We start from the raw sequence: 16493 nt of genomic DNA, 5'->3' as shown, positions 1-16493 counted from the left end.
TACGGAGACAATGGAGAATGCAAAGTACCCAGACGATACCTATTGTTATGTCTACTACTGGAGTCATTCCGAAGACCCTCCTCGAAAGCATAAAAAAGCTGGGTCTCAATGAACATATTTATAAGACCATGCAGAAAGCTGTACTACTTGCGACGGCCAGAAGTGTAAGAAAATTTTTGGGAGATACACCTGCATTCCAAGTCACCTAGGGCTCGATAACACGGAAAGAGTCCCACCAGAGCTCAATCCTTTTGATACCGTAGGTATCTGGGATGAGTCAATTTTCCCCTCAGAGGGAGTGTGAGCCGTATGGCTAAATCTGGATAATAATAACGTTTATTCACTTGAAAAATATACACATATAAAAAAATATATAATTATTATGATGCAATATAATATCTATGTGTTTTAGATATGTTGTTATGTATTCAACGCAAACAAACCATAGAACAAATGTCAGACCATGGAGTTTAGGGTGTCTACATTGTAAAAATTACGTGAACCTTATCCTCCATGCTATGGCATGCTGGACGAGCCATACAGTCTGTAGTCAACACCCCGAAGTATGAGCGGGAACACAAAGCGTACCAATACTCATACGCTTATGAAACGCACCTGGCGGATCATAAGGGCCTTCACATTTTACTCTTCTTCAACTTGTCTTGAGTGAAATGTCTTTAATCTTTTCTATCAGCCTCTCTTGGCTAACTCTTGTTTTTTTTTCGACCCCGAATGGCGATTAGGTTTCCGAAGGCAGACGGGTCACTATATTTCTTTCTACTACAGATTCTTCCCATATACACCTTTTTCCCTCCCCATCTTACCCAACAAAATATGGAGAAAACCAGATGCAAAAAATCCGTAAGTTAAGGTGGAAGCTATCGTGCTAAAAACTGAATGGTCGCACGTCACGCGGCCGCTAACGATGCTCTTGGGACACCGGGCGAAATCCCATTGAAAATTAGCCTTGTTCCTGTACGCGGGGCTCTACAGGAATCGACGACGATCCCCAGCTACTCGTGGGAATAAATATGAATACTCACCAACATGCAAGGCAAGCACGGTGTTTAAATGCCACAAACCCGACCAGTGTAAACCAACCCTATTCAAAGTGCGTCAAAAATATAAACCTCAACATCGCCACATATAATGCTCGGTCGCTCTCTACCGAAGAAAGGTTCGAAGAAATGGAGGAAGAACTTTCAAAAGTGAATTGGGATATTGTGGGTATCAGCGAAGAAAAAAGGAGAGAATCTTATCTCACTCCCATCAGGCCATCTGTGGTACTACAAAGGAGAAGAGGAATCGACAATCGGAGGAGTCGGCTTCTTTGTTCACAAAAGAATTGCGAACAGAATTGTGTCAATAAACCAAATATCAACAAGGGTGGTCTACTTAAACATCAAAATGAGCACCAGATATATCCTAAAGTTCATTCAAGTATACGCACCTACTACAGGCCATTCAGATGAAGAAGTCCAAATATTCTACGACCAAATATCCTGTGCAATCAAGGAAAATCCTGGCCACTTCTTAATAATAGGCGGTGATTTCAACGCCAAAATAGGTACCAAGGAAGACCCCTCTGAAATAATATTGGGAAATTTTGGAAGCGAAGGCAGAAATGATAGAGGCAAACAACTGTTAACTTTTCTTTTGGAAAACAATCTCTATCAAATGAACAGCTTCTTTAAAAAGAAAAAACACAGAAGATGGACCTGGGAAAGTCCAGATGGAAAAACAAGGAACGAAATCGACTATTTCTTAACAAATAAAAAAGAATTATTTAAAGACGTAAATGTGTTAAACCAGTTCAGCACAAGCAGTGATCACAGGTTAGTAAGAGCTAAAATAACGATATCGATCGAAAAGGAAAGACTCAAAATGATAAATAAGAATCACTCAAAGAAATGGGTAAAACCAACTAATATTCAGGAGTTCGAAAAATATATTAATGATACATTGAAAGATACAACAACAACAGACATTAATATACTGAACAAGCAAATAATCACCACAATACAACAGGCTCAAACTAAATACTGTCCAACAAACCAAAAAGATGAAAAACTAAGTCAACCTACTAAAACCCTTATAGAACTAAGACGACAGATGAAAGGAGATACAAGTGCCAGCAAAGAAGCGCTAAATCAAATAAATAAAACTATCACAAAGTCAATAAGAAAAGACATAAGAAACTACAATGTAGAAAAAACAAAACAAGCAATAGAGCAAAATAAGAACATGAAAGTTTTGAAGAACTTAAGCGTACAAAAAGGAAAAATAGAAGTCAACAAACTAAGAAACAGAACTGGAAAAGAAACTACAAACAGAGATGAAATATTAACAATAGTCGAAGAGTTCTACACAGAGTTATACAAATCAAGAAAAAAAGATGACAATGCGCAACCTCCAATTACAGTAAAAACTGGGGTATTAAATCAAGGATCGGATTTAATGCCCGATATAACAAAATCAGAAATCAAAGAGGCTCTGAAGAAAATGAAAAATAATCGAACCCCAGGTGAAGATGGAATAGTATCAGAAGCACTAAAAATTGGAGGAAATATACTACTTGAAAAAATTAAACAACTTTTCAATATCTGCCCTCACAACGCCAATATTCCAACAGACTGGAACAACGCTACTATGATTCTATTACACAAAGCAGGAGACAAAGCCAATTTAGAGAATTACAGACCGATTAGCCTCCTCAGCCATTTATATAAGTTATTTACGCGAATAATAGTTAAGAGAATGGAAAGAAAGTTAGAGACTTATCAACCAAGAGAACAGGCAGGATTCCGAAAAAATTACGGAACAAATGACCATCTACAAAGTATAAAAACCCTGATAGAGAAAGTAGTGGAATACAATAAACCCCTAGTTCTAGTTTTTATCGATTTTCATAAAGCCTTTGACACAGTTGAACTTAGCAAAATATTACAGGCGCTTAAAGAATGCAGGCTAGATTATAGGTATACAAAATTATTACACAAAATATACTTACAGGCAACAACCACTGTCAAATTACATACTAACAGTAATCGCATAAAAATAGAACGGGGGGTTAGACAAGGAGACCCAATGTCACCTAAACTTTTTAATACGGTCTTAGAACATGCTTTCAAGAGTTTGGATTGGATGACAAAGGGAATAAAAATAGATGGAGAATACCTAAACAACTTACGTTTCGCCGATGATATAGTCATAGTAGCTGAGGATCTAGGTATGGCAAGAGAGATGGTACAAGAACTCGTTGTAGCTACAGAAAATGTAGGTTTAAATATAAACATCTCAAAAACAAAAATAATGACAAATTTGGTACCCAACCAGAACATCAGTATTGGTGGGAAGGAAATAGAACTCGTAGATAGATATAAATACCTGGGACATGAAATTACGATTGGCAGGGATAAACAGACTCATGAGCTGAAGAGAAGAATCGGTCTTGGGTGGGCAGCATTTGGAAAACTGAGAGAAACTTTTAAAAGTGAGTTACCCACATGTCTAAAGAGAAAGGTATTCGATCAGTGCGTCCTCCCAGGCTTGACGTACGGATCAGAAACACTTACCTTAACTAAAGCCTCGGCTACCAAACTAAGAGTCACGCAGAGAAGAATGGAGCGGTCAATGTTAGGAATAACTCTGTGAGACAAAATCAGAAACGAAGAAATCAGGAGAAGAACAAAGGTGACTGACGTCATCGAGAGGATAGCCAGGTTGAAGTGGAGATGGGCAGGACACGTAGCCAGAATGACAGATGGGCGATGGACGAAGAGGTTATTGGAATGGAGGCCAAGAGAAGACAAGAGAAGCGTCGGTCGACCACCTACAAGATGGACTGACGACTTAAGAAAGGTAAATAAAAACTGGATGAGGGCGGCGCAGGATAGATGGGGTTGGAAACGAGGGGAGGAGGCCTATGTTCAGCAGTGGACTTTTGAGGCTGGATGATGATGAAACCATAGAACCCATTAAAACAATTAAGTTGTGCATGGGCCATTTTAGTATAGTTGTGTTAGATATACAACATAACAATTATTTTATTGTGTTGGATATAATAATAATAATTTTTAAGAAGTAAAATTTTTACATGCAAGAACAATACAAATTAATATAAACAAAAAGAACATGGTATGAAGTGAAGTTCATCAATTTTTGAGCGTTTATTTTTTATTTTTTTTTGTGTTTAATTATAGGTTTACAGGTTTATATTATTTATTTATTCAAAAAGATGGTTAAACATTTTTCTATTATTTATTTTTAGATACGTCTGAAATATGCACTTTATTAATTTAAAGGAATTTATAGTAATCAAGTAGGTTTTGTATGTTTGAGGAAGCAAATTATATATTTTTATTTGAAGGTATTCAAAGTTTCTTTGTCCAACTACTTTCTTTGTTAAGTTTGTTCTAATAAAGGACTGAGATCTACTTCTGGTATCGTATGTGTGTTCTAGTGGTACAAGTAACTGTTTATTTTTATATAGATTAGTGAACATTGCAAGCACAAACAATTGCCTTATATCTAACACTTGAGCTTCAATAAACAGATCGTCAGTACTGTGCCCTAGTTTTTTATTGTAAATAATTTTTAATATTTTTCTTTGTATAATGTTCATTTGCTTTAGGTGCGTATTTGCAATGCCACCCCAACTAAGAATTCCATACCTTAGACGTGACTCTACTAAGGAGAAATAAATAATTTTTAAATGATGAATATCTAATATACTTTGTAGATATCTAAATTTATATAAAAGACATCTTAAAGTTTTGCAAGTTTGATTTATGTGCTTATCCCAGCGAAGATATGAATCAATCTGAATTCCTAAATACTTTGTACTACTTGCACTGTTAATCATCAGATTTCCTATAATTAACGAGTTATAATCGGGTAAGCCACTTTTATAACTGGTAAATGGGACATACAGTGTTTTTTCAATATTTACCGTGAGTAGTTTATGACTGAATATATCTATAATATTTCCTAGGTCCCTTTCCATTTTAAGCTTTAAATTGGTCAAAGTGTCAGCAGAGTATAGGATCGCAGTGTCATCTGCAAAGCTTAAAATGTCGCCTTTAGTTTGGAAAGTCAGTATGTTATTTATATATTGTTGTGATCTTGATTATTGATATGAGATAATATCCTTATATGTCATTTAATTTAATTCAATGCATTAATAATAATCTAATTAATTTACCAGATCACATATCAATATGTTTTCAATCTCAGGGCGAATTATAAAATTAATTACTTGCTCTCGTGGCTTCTAAGTATTTCTCAATGGTTCCTAATCGGGATAGGAAAGAAAAGAGTAAAATAATACACACATATGGGTTACAATTATAATCAAAATATTGTTTATTTTATTTAAATGGCAATCACTGCTTAATATTTGCTAGAACTTATTTTTCTTAAACATAACATTTACAAATGGGAATCTTATTTCCTTTTGGTTTCCAATTGAAAGTTTTTATTAACATTTAACTATTAGGATTTATTAGCAACAATTCTATTTAAGTTTGATGAAGCTTTTCTGATATTATTTATTATGTTCTTCAATTTATAATGTGGTATTTAATACGAAAAACCCATACATTCATGTCCAAACAAATGAGACTGACCTTTTTCTGGTGAACTGAGAATGTCTTCACACAAGACCCGTTTCCTGCTATCCTTGGCTGCGATCAAAACCTCGTCCTGGCTTTCAGTAATGTTCTCCTTTGAAAACTAGCTCGTATAGCTCTCGTACCTGCTTCTGTCGTGATGCTGTATTCTACCTTTTTCGAAACTGCAATCAGCTACCGGGACACTCTTGGCTCAAGGAGGTTATTTTACTCTCAACCTGGCCTACCTCTCGTTCCACGATAGATACTCCACACTCACGGAACTACACCGGCTTTCTCACTCTCCGTACACTACCGTCTACTACTGGACTTCACTTCTCGACAGCTCAAAACATTCTGATCTATCTTTTTCATTCATTCCCCTACTTTCTAAATATCCCTTCCAGATTCACAAATCAACCTTCCACCACCAACTCTCATTCGCAGTATTCCTCAAAACCCATTTTTAATCTTTCTAAATATGCTTCATGGATTTCCAAAAAAAATAGTTAATTCCCATTCTAAAATTACTTTCTACTATTTACAAAATTTAATGACCTATTATCTACTTCAACTGAGTCTTATTTAGCATAGGCTAATGATCGAACCTTCCGCGAACAACGATAATGGTACGCGCCATTCACTTTGTTTATTCTCGGCGCATTGTCCCGAGTTTCGTAAGCTCCTTCTAATCACTTCTTAAAATTAAACATAACAATTTGTTGTATACAGGTTGTTCTAAATTTATATGCCCGTGGTTGAGAAAATTGAAAATATTTTATATTAAATTGAATTCTGTTTATAATTATCAAAATTTAATTTTCATATCAAACAGAAATATAACAAATTCCCGCCTTGTATTCGATAAAATTTATCTGCATTTTTAAATAAATTTTCTCGAGGCAAAACCAACTCCCTGTATATTTCCTTACTTTAATTTACGTCTTATACCCCTTCTTCTTGTATTACTCTAATTAGTCCCACCTGTAGAGTAATTGTTTCCTTATTTTCAGTGTCCTCATCCTGTGTTAGAGTGTCGGCTATTATGTTGTCTTTCCCTTTTTCCCATATCAATCTTCTGTCTTTTTCCTCAGATTTTTCACATACTTTTACCGTGTATTCTGCATCCTCGTTTTCATATGCCTCCTCTTCAAATGCCACTGTTTCGATCATATCTTTTTCGCTTTCATTTGTTAGCTTTATTTCTTCTTCTCCTGAGCTCATCTCTTCTTTTGAGGAATCCCAGTTTTCTTTTGCTTTTGATACTCTCAATTTTTCTTCTTCTGGGCTCAACTCTTCTTTTGAGAAGCCACAGGTTTCATTTTCTTTTGTCTTTTTCTGACTTTTTCTCCCTTTTCTTCTTTGTCCTTGCTTCGTTGCCAAATTAATTTCCACTGTTTGTTCTTTACCTGATTCGTCCGTATTTTGTTTCTCCTGTTCCTTGTCCTGTTCTTCTTCTTTTTCTTCTGTTAGATTCATCGTATTATTTTTAAAATCTATCACTACATGTTTTTCTGCCAATTCGTCAACTCCTACTATCATGTCATGTGACATGTTTGGCATTATTACACATTGTAGTGCATACATATTCTTACCCAGTCGTACCATTACTCGTATGCCTTCATTTATAGTTGCCAATGTCCGTTTGTTTGCGCCCACTAAATTTACCCTAGGTATTTTGTAAATTAAATTTGTTAAGTTAACTTCTTCTATTAGTTTTCTGTTGACCATTGTTATTTCAGATCCAGTGTCTATCATAATTTTAATTGGTTTCTCGTTGATAAATCCATCCACAAATTTTAAATTCACTCCATTTTTCTTTTCGTTGTTTCCTGCCAATTTAATAAACTCCTTGGGGTGACAAAAGATTCCTGTTTGATTTTTGGTTTTTAGTGAGCGCCGTCGTGAAAAGACGCCGGTTGCTCATCGTTGTTTATATTTTCGTCATAATGTCTCTCTCCGTCATATTCATCTGTCTGGGTATTATTTACTTCTCTTCTATTTTCTCTTGGTCTGTCGGATCTGTTTCGGTTTTCTCGATATCCCTGTTCATTTTGTCTACCATTATTTCTGTTTTCTTGATTTGAGCGTGTGGTGTTTCTATTCTGGTATTCTCGATTTCTGACCTCATTCCATTGCCTATTTCTTTGTTCATAATTTCCTCTTCCGTTGTCTCTATTTTCGTTTTCCCTTCTGGGATTAAAATCTCGTCTTGTATAGTCCCTCCTATTTTGATTTCTATCTCTGTAATCTTGTGTGTCTCGGGGCCTGTAATCTTCTCGCGACCTTCTTGATTTTCTTTCTCTTAGACGTGATTCTCTTATTTGTAAGAATTGGCATAGACTATCTATGTCTTTGTAGTTTTGCAATGTGATATGGTCTTCCAGCGTTTCTTCGAAATGTCTTGCAATCAGTTCGACTAATTGTTCCGATGAGTAATTATATTGTAAATGTTTTGCATTATTGTAAATTTGTAAAGCATATATCCTTTCTGATACCCCCATCCTATCATTGTATTTCCCATTTTGCAATTCCTGGTTAATTTCCAATTGTTGGACTTTTCCCCAGAAATAATTCAAAAATTTTTGTTCAAATTGTTGCCAATTGCCGAATTCTTCTTCTTTACTATCGAACCATAGGCTTGCTTCATATTTGAGATGGTTTCTGATAGTTTCTTTTGCTGTTTCGAAATTTCCGATGTGTTGTATTTTCTTTTTCAGGCTATTTATGAACGGCACTGGGTGTAATCTTCTTACATCCCCGCCAAACCTTATCTTCACGTCATCTGTGCTATGTATAACCATTTCTCTTCTTTCTCCTACATTTTGTTTCGTCCGGTTTTCGGTGACTTGTTTTTCTATTTCTGTGATTCTTTTTTCCACTTCTTCTCTGTCTACTTGAATAGCATTTTCCAACTTATTTTCCAAATTTTCTATTTCCTTTTTCTGGCAATTCGTTATTTCCTTTATTTTGCTTTTGATTTCTTTAATCTCTGTCTCTTGTTGTCCCATATCGTTCTTGATCATTGTCAAACATCCTTTTACTTCCTTTTCATACTTTCCTATGCGTTCCTCCATTTTCTTGTTGTTCTCTTCTATTGCTTGTTTAATTTTTTGTTGTGTTTCATCCATTTTTTGATCCAATTTTTGTTGTGTTTCAACCATTTTTTGTTGTGTTTCATCCATTTTTTGATCCACTTTATCCATTTTCTTTGATGTTTCTTCTTGATTTTTATCCATTGTTAGTTTTGTTTCCTCCTGATTTTTATCCATCGTCCTTTTTGCTTCATCCATTGCTTGTTTTGTTATTCTTTGATTGTCATCCAGTTTTTGTTCCATTCTTTGTGACTGGAGTTGCATCATTTGTAATAATTTATCTATTCCTGATAATTCTTGCTGTTCTGATGCCATGATTCTCGTGTCTAAAATATCTTCTTGGTCTGAATTATTCTCTTGATTTGAATGTTCTTTTTGTTTTTTGTTGTCTTTGCTTTGGCTTCTTGTCACAGACATTTGTTTTCAAGAAGTACTGTCCCCGCCAAATATGAAATTTTACTAGTATGTTACCAAGACGACTTTTTCTCACCGAAATATTATAAATTGTCAATAAATATATCAAATGTAAATATCGTAAAAATAAAATATTAAATCAGTTATGTAAAATTTGTACCTAAAGAGATCTAAAATTTTATGTTATCAAATGTAAGTATCTCACTTTTTACCACAGGCATATAAATTTTCAAATACCGGCTTTACTCTTTCTATCCTTCAAATTTGCCACTAGAAATACTTTTCCATGCCCCACGTTGGGCGCCAGTTGTTGTGATCTTGATTATTGATATGAGATAATATTCTTATATGTCATTTAATTTAATTCAATGCATTAATCATAATCTAATTAATTTACCAGATCACATATCAATATGTTTTCAATCTCAGGGCGAATTATAAAATTAATTACTTACTCTCGTGGCTTCTAAGTATTTCTCAATGGTTCCTAATCGGGATAGGAAAGAAAAGAGTAAAATAATACACACATATGGGTTACAATTATAATCAAAATATTGTTTATTTTATTTAAATGGCAATCACTGCTTAATATTTGCTAGATCTTATTTTTCTTAAACAGAACATTTACAAATGGGAATCTTATTTCCTTTTGGTTTCCAATTGAAAGTTTTTATTAACATTTAACTATTAGGATTTATTAGCAACAATTCTATTTAAGTTTGATGAAGCTTTTCTGATATTATTTATTATGTTCTTCAATTTATAATGTGGTATTTAATACGAAAAACCCATACATTCATGTCCAAACAAATAAGACTGACCTTTTTCTGGTGAACTGAGAATGTCTTCACACAAGACCCGTTTCCTGCTATCCTTGGCTGCGATCAAAAACTCGTCCTGGCTTTCAGTAATGTTCTCCTTTGAAAACTAGCTCGTATAGCTCTCGTACCTGCTTCTGTCGTGATGCTGTATTCTACCTTTTTCGAAACTGCAATCAGCTACCGGGACACTCTTGGCTCAAGGACGTTCTTTTACTCTCAACCTGGCCTACCTCTCGTTCCACGATAGATACTCCACACTCACGGAACTACACCGGCTTTCTCACTCTCCGTACACTACCGTCTACTACTGGACTTCACTTCTCGACAGCTCAAAACATTCTGATCTATCTTTTTCATTCATTCCCCTACTTTCTAAATATCCCTTCCAGATTCACAAATCAACCTTCCACCACCAACTCTCATTCGCAGTATTCCTCAAAACCCATTTTTAATCTTTCTAAATATGCTTAATGGATTTCCAAAAAAAATAGTTAATTCCCATTCTAAAATTACTTTCTACTATTTACAAAATTTAATGACCTATTATCTACTTCAACTGAGTCTTATTTAGCATAGGCTAATGATCGAACCTTCCGAGAACAACGATAATGACCTATTATCTATTTCAACTGAGTCTTATTTAGCATAGGCTAATGATCGAACCTTCCGCGAACAACGATAATGGTACGCGCCATTCACTTTGTTTATTCTCGGCGCATTGTCCCGAGTTTCGTAAGCTCCTTCTAATCACTTCTTAAAATTAAACATAACAATTTGTTGTATACAGGTTATTCTAAATTTATATGCCCGTGGTTGAGAAAATTGAAAATATTTTATATTAAATTGAATTCTGTTTATAATTATCAAAATTTAATTTTCATATCAAATAGAAATATAACAATATATAATAAATAAAATTGGTCCTAATACCGTTCCCTGTGGTATACCAAAGTTAATGTTCCTTGTACTACTGTGTGTCCCTTCTGTTCTCACTACTTGTTGCCTGTCCTTTAAATAACTGTTTATCAAATTATATGCTTTCCCTCTTATACCTGTGTCTATCAGAGTATCTAGTAATTGTGTTTGACTTACTGTATCAAAAGTTAGTATGCAACAATGAATCAGTGCAAGAACTAATAATTAAGAGGAAGTGAAAATGACAAGAAGTGTTAAGATTAAAAAGTAAAGAATCTAGATTGAATTACTGTATAAATGAGTGAACTGTGGGGTTGTAATTTAGGTGTGGTGGTGGAGTCAAACTACGCTTCTCCAAGAAGTTGAGACCTTAAAAATTGGTCATTTTTGATGTCTTGAATTTCCTAAGACTTTGTCCGATTTAAGTGATTTTTTTAATGTTATAGCCTTATGTTTTAACAATATAGCTGTAATGATATTGTTACTGGACAGGAAGATTGTCATTGTATAAGGGGTGTACTAATCAAACTGTGTTTTTTCTCAAAGTTCGCAACATCCTGTGGAATATTCTAGCATTTATAAAATACTGAAATTAAAACTCAACTATAGCTTTTCTAAACATTCTGTTACTTTAACAACTAGCCATTTTTTCATCAATATATCCTAATTTTCTGGTTAGTTTAATAAACAAGCCTAAAGTAAGCTGTAAGAAACTAACAATTTGATAAATTCCAAATTGTTAACAGTCAAAAAGTGTCTGGTTTGTTCTGAAAATTAGATTGATTATTTTTTAAAGTGTCAATTAAGTCCAAAATTTTTTTGTTGTTTGGTGGAAATGGAACGCTCTACAAGGAATTGAACCCTCTATAGGCGTGCTCAAGCAGTGACCTTCATAGCGCGAAGGACTTAGCTACAGCGCTATCGGCTCCTTGTATGGGTAACAATTTTTTGCTAATGCACGATAACTCACGATATTGCACGAACTGTAACCGAATATTTACAACAGGTAAATTTTTGGACTAAATTGGCCACCGCATAGTCCAAATCTTTAACCCGATCCAACATTTGTGGGATATAATTGGCAAAAGACTACGACATCGTTTGTCACCTCCAATAACCTTACAAGAGGTAGAAACAGTAGCTCTCGAGATTTGGAATGATATTGATCAAGACGAAATAGGAAACCTCATTGATAATAAATATAAACGTACCTACATATCTCTTTTGTTATCCAACATAAGCGAATCAGTCAAAAATCAACATATTAAGAAAGTCTGAGGCTACAATTCAGTTTTAATTTCAACATTCTATAAATGATAGAATACCCCACAGGGTGTACAGAACTTTTAGAAAAAACACAGTATGATTGTTACACCCGGTATACAATGACATTTACCTATCTAGCTACAATATTATTACAGCGATATTCTTAAAGAATAAAGCCATAATATATTTATAAATGACTAAACTCCGACAACAGGTTTAGAAAATTCAAGACATTAAAAATGTTCCCATTTTAAAACGGTGCGTTAATTTATTGGAGTAGTAAATATTAAGAATGAACGGATTATCAGTAGTAATTACACGTGAGCTCTAAAATTATCGATTTGTATCCCGAGTGACACTTTGACAGTTTTTATTTCACGACCCGAAGGGGAGTGAAACTATTTCAAAGTGTCACGAGGGCAAAACAAATCGATAATTTTTAAGAGTTCGAGTGTAATTTGATAAGATTATTTCATGAATAAAACTGTTTTTTAAGTAATTTTAACTAATATTTTATTGGTATCTTCGCCTGAATATTTGCTAAACCTGTTCCTGATATTCTCTTTAACAAGTTGTAAAACATGAATTGTCTTAATGTTACTGAATGTTCATTTTTTCGTAGCAACGAAGGGATCGGACGTAATACTTGACGACGGAAAATTGTCAAAAATTATCGCTGTAATATTTATTTCTGTAGATTTCTATTGGTCAGAATATATGTGAATGAAATAATTCATTAAAATACATGAAGTGACTTGAATTTTTCTAATTTTTTTAATTGGTAAGTCACTACAATAACTCGAGAATTGATGAAATTTTAATAGTAAAATTAATAGAAGCAAAACCATAATTGTACTGTCTTAAAGATTGCTAAGGGCAGTGAAAACTGCTTCGCATTAATCCATAGATTTATTCAGTTATTTAGCAGCAGGACAATCAACGAAATTCACTTGTGCAACAAAAGAGATATTTTTTTTATTAAGTAAACCGCGTCAACTATGAGAGGTTATTGGCGGGGAAGAGTTGTACATAAAATCAGATATTTGCTTATAACAACTAATTACAATTGAGAACTTAAGCTTATTTTTATATTAGATTGTACAATTTAGTTAGTTTTAGAAACTTAGTCACTTTATCACATTTACTATGGTTCCGAGCACTTTTCAGATCACTTGGTAAATCACTTTGAAGTCGTTCCAGGTGATAGAGTGGGCAACTAACAATAATGTGTTCGATTGTCAGAGGAATATCACAAACATAGCACAGTTTTTGTTGTTCTTTCTTCATTAGGTACTGGTGGGTTAACCTGGTATATCCTATTCTCAAGCGGTGTTGTATGACTTGATCTCGTCGTTTTTGTGGCATTATCCTTTTTGGTGTCAAATTTGGGTTGATGCGTTGTAGTTTGTTGTCGTCAAGTTTTTTCCATCTTTCAAGCCATATTCTCATTGAAAATTTTTTGATGGTGTTTTGAATGTCGGAATGAGGAATTTCTAGGGGCTCTTTATCTGGTCTATTCGTATAGCAGGCTTCTTTAGCTTCCCGATCAGCTTTTTCATTACCTATTATGTCTACATGAGATGGAACCCAAACAAATTCTACCCGTTTTTTATTACTGTAATGTTCTTCTAGATCAATTTTAATTTGGCATAGTATTGGGTGGTTTGGGCAAACCCTTAATATTCCTTGTACTGCGCTTAAAGAATCTGTGAAAATGACTTCTTCCAATTTGGTCTGGTTTGATATATGTTGTAGATCTTTGGATATGGCATACAATTCGGCGGAATATATGGAGTACTCCTTAGGTAGCTGGAACTATGTTTAATTGTTTCGTCAACGAAAGCTGCGCCTACCGTTTCCATTTCAGAAATTTTTGACGCATCTGTATATATTTTTGGTAATATCTTTTGTACTTGTTTTTAATCCCTTGAAACCGTTGTAGATATAAATGTGATGAAGTATCAGATTTAGGATACAGTAGAAGGTTGGTAGTACATTTGGGGAGTTTTATGGTCCAAGGAGGAGGGTAGCTTATTTCATTGGAAATAACTTTCGGAAAATTGAAACCTATGATTCTTTTATTAAATGATGCAGAAAGGGTTTTTGTTCAAAAATTAAATGAAAATTGCCAGAAAATATGTAGGAGTAAGCAGGGTTATTAGAGTTTGCTAGCTTTTTTTATTTATCGTTGGAAGGAGTATTTTCCTGTGATGCGTCAGTATCTTCAGAGGTGTCATCCTGAATACTAAAATCTTGGTGTATTTTACTAAGTAGTTTTTTCTTGATTCTTGTAATTCTAGATTTAATTGCTCTTTCGTTCAACATGGTGTATATTTCAGTTAGCATATGTCCCAATCCGTGGATATCCTGTGTGTATTCTAGGGCCAGTTCTACTGGGGTGGAAGAACCGTGAACATCTTCTAAGAATGCTAGTAATTGGGTGTAATTTAGTACATATGGTGGTGATGCATCTTGGATAAATTGTTTGACTGGTTGTAATAATGACTCAATATTAGTAGTTTCTGAAGTGGATTTGTCTAATTTGGTAATTTTCTTCTTCTTTTTAATTTGCACTGGTTTTGGTTTCGTGAATTCTGTTGGTATAGTTTCTGTAGGAGTGGAGCAAGTTGAGGATGACACTTCCGAGTGAGATCGTTTATTTTTATTATCGGTATCAGTGCTGACTTGAGCATCCATTTCTTTTCGAGATTCGTCATTTACATGTGTAATTTGATTTTGTTCGGGGCTAGTAGATGGTATTTGTGATCAATTAGGACGGAGTCGGGTACAGCAAAATTGTCTGTAGGTGCAAAGTAAACTTGTCTTCGAAAACTAAGTACATGGCTGTATTACGGGTCTGGTATTCCAGCTCTAAGGAACGAAATCGGAGACAATAATTTAAAACCAAGATTGATTAAAGACTGTTCGATTATGTTATGGGGTATAGATGGACATACTTGGGATATAACTAATCTATTAGCGGGTGTAATTAGTTTACGTGCTTTGATTGTATGTTCTCCAATCTTAATTTCACCATGTTGACTTAAAAAATCATCTACGACTTGTATACTTGAAAGGTAGATGCATATTCTTCCGTTTGACATTTTGGATGAGAAAAGTACATTTTTTGGATGGACTATAATCCCTACTGCAATGGTGTACTCTTCTGTTCTTATTCCGTCTACTACCGGTAAAATTATGGCCTGATTTTTTGTTGGGAATTTTGTTAATGGTTGTTGTTTAGTTATGGTAGAATAAGTAATTTTATGCTGATCGGGATTAATTGATGGACCCCTGTAGTCAGAAGTACCACCTGCCGTTTTGTCAAATTTGACTTTCTATCTTTTTTTAAATTTAAATTGAACTTTCATTTCAATAATTTTAATTTGGGTAGGTCCGACTCTGTTTATTGAAAAGTAAATAGTCGAGATAGCAATTAGCAAGATAATGCCAACAGTTGAAACTAGTTTTTAAATAATTAATGAATACGAAATATAAATAATGTTCTTCGTATGTATATAAAAACAATGCTTGTAATCAAACTACTGCAAATTTGGAAACTGTACTTACAGCTATTAACAGATCACTGTACACTGCTTCTATATATTTCGGTTTAATATTTAAATTTACAATGTTTCTTCTCAAAACAATAAAAGTTGTGGAGCTCAAACTATTTCGACTTTTCTACCTGAACTTTCAGGACCGGATCCAAAAGAGGTATTTAATATTCTAAATTTTTGAAGTTATACTTCGTTACGCGCGATTGGGAAAAAAGCAATGATAGTGAATTTTTATAAAAACGAAAGTCTGAAGTACACGCACACCGACAATATAAAAATGACAGTCTGAAATTAGTTGCTAAATCTTTCAAGTTACGTATCAGTAGTTCAAATAAACAATGTGAAAAAAAATATTCGTTTTTTTGTTAATTAAATTAATATATACGACGGTGATAGATCTTTACTGACAATTTATTAGTAAATATTTACGGAAGTTTAATTTCTCGCAAGAAAATGGTAAAGAAGACTTAAATCAATTTTGTTTCATTTATAATCGCCAACGGCCGATTATAAAATAAATTGTTGTCTTGTCCGATCACCGAAGTCAAAAACACTATCGGGTTCGGTTACTTGGATGTATGACCGCCGCCGCTTGAGAACACAGCAAGTTGTTGCCTCCCTTTTTCATTTATTTTTTTTATTTTTGATATTATTGTAATAAGGTTAATACTGAGGTACAGACAGAAAGCGTAATTAGAGAACTTTGTGGTATTTACGTTTTAGTAGACTAGGTGGCTGTTCCGTCTTTTGTGTACGTAATATATGAACTAAAATTATATTAAGAGGGCGGAGTTAAGATTAAATAGGTAATTT

This window comes from Diabrotica virgifera, chromosome 8, assembly GCF_917563875.1.
Source record: "Diabrotica virgifera virgifera chromosome 8, PGI_DIABVI_V3a".
Taxonomy (NCBI): domain Eukaryota; kingdom Metazoa; phylum Arthropoda; class Insecta; order Coleoptera; family Chrysomelidae; genus Diabrotica; species Diabrotica virgifera.
The sequence above is the reverse complement of the archived record's forward strand: the minus strand, read 5'-3'. Positions refer to the sequence as shown.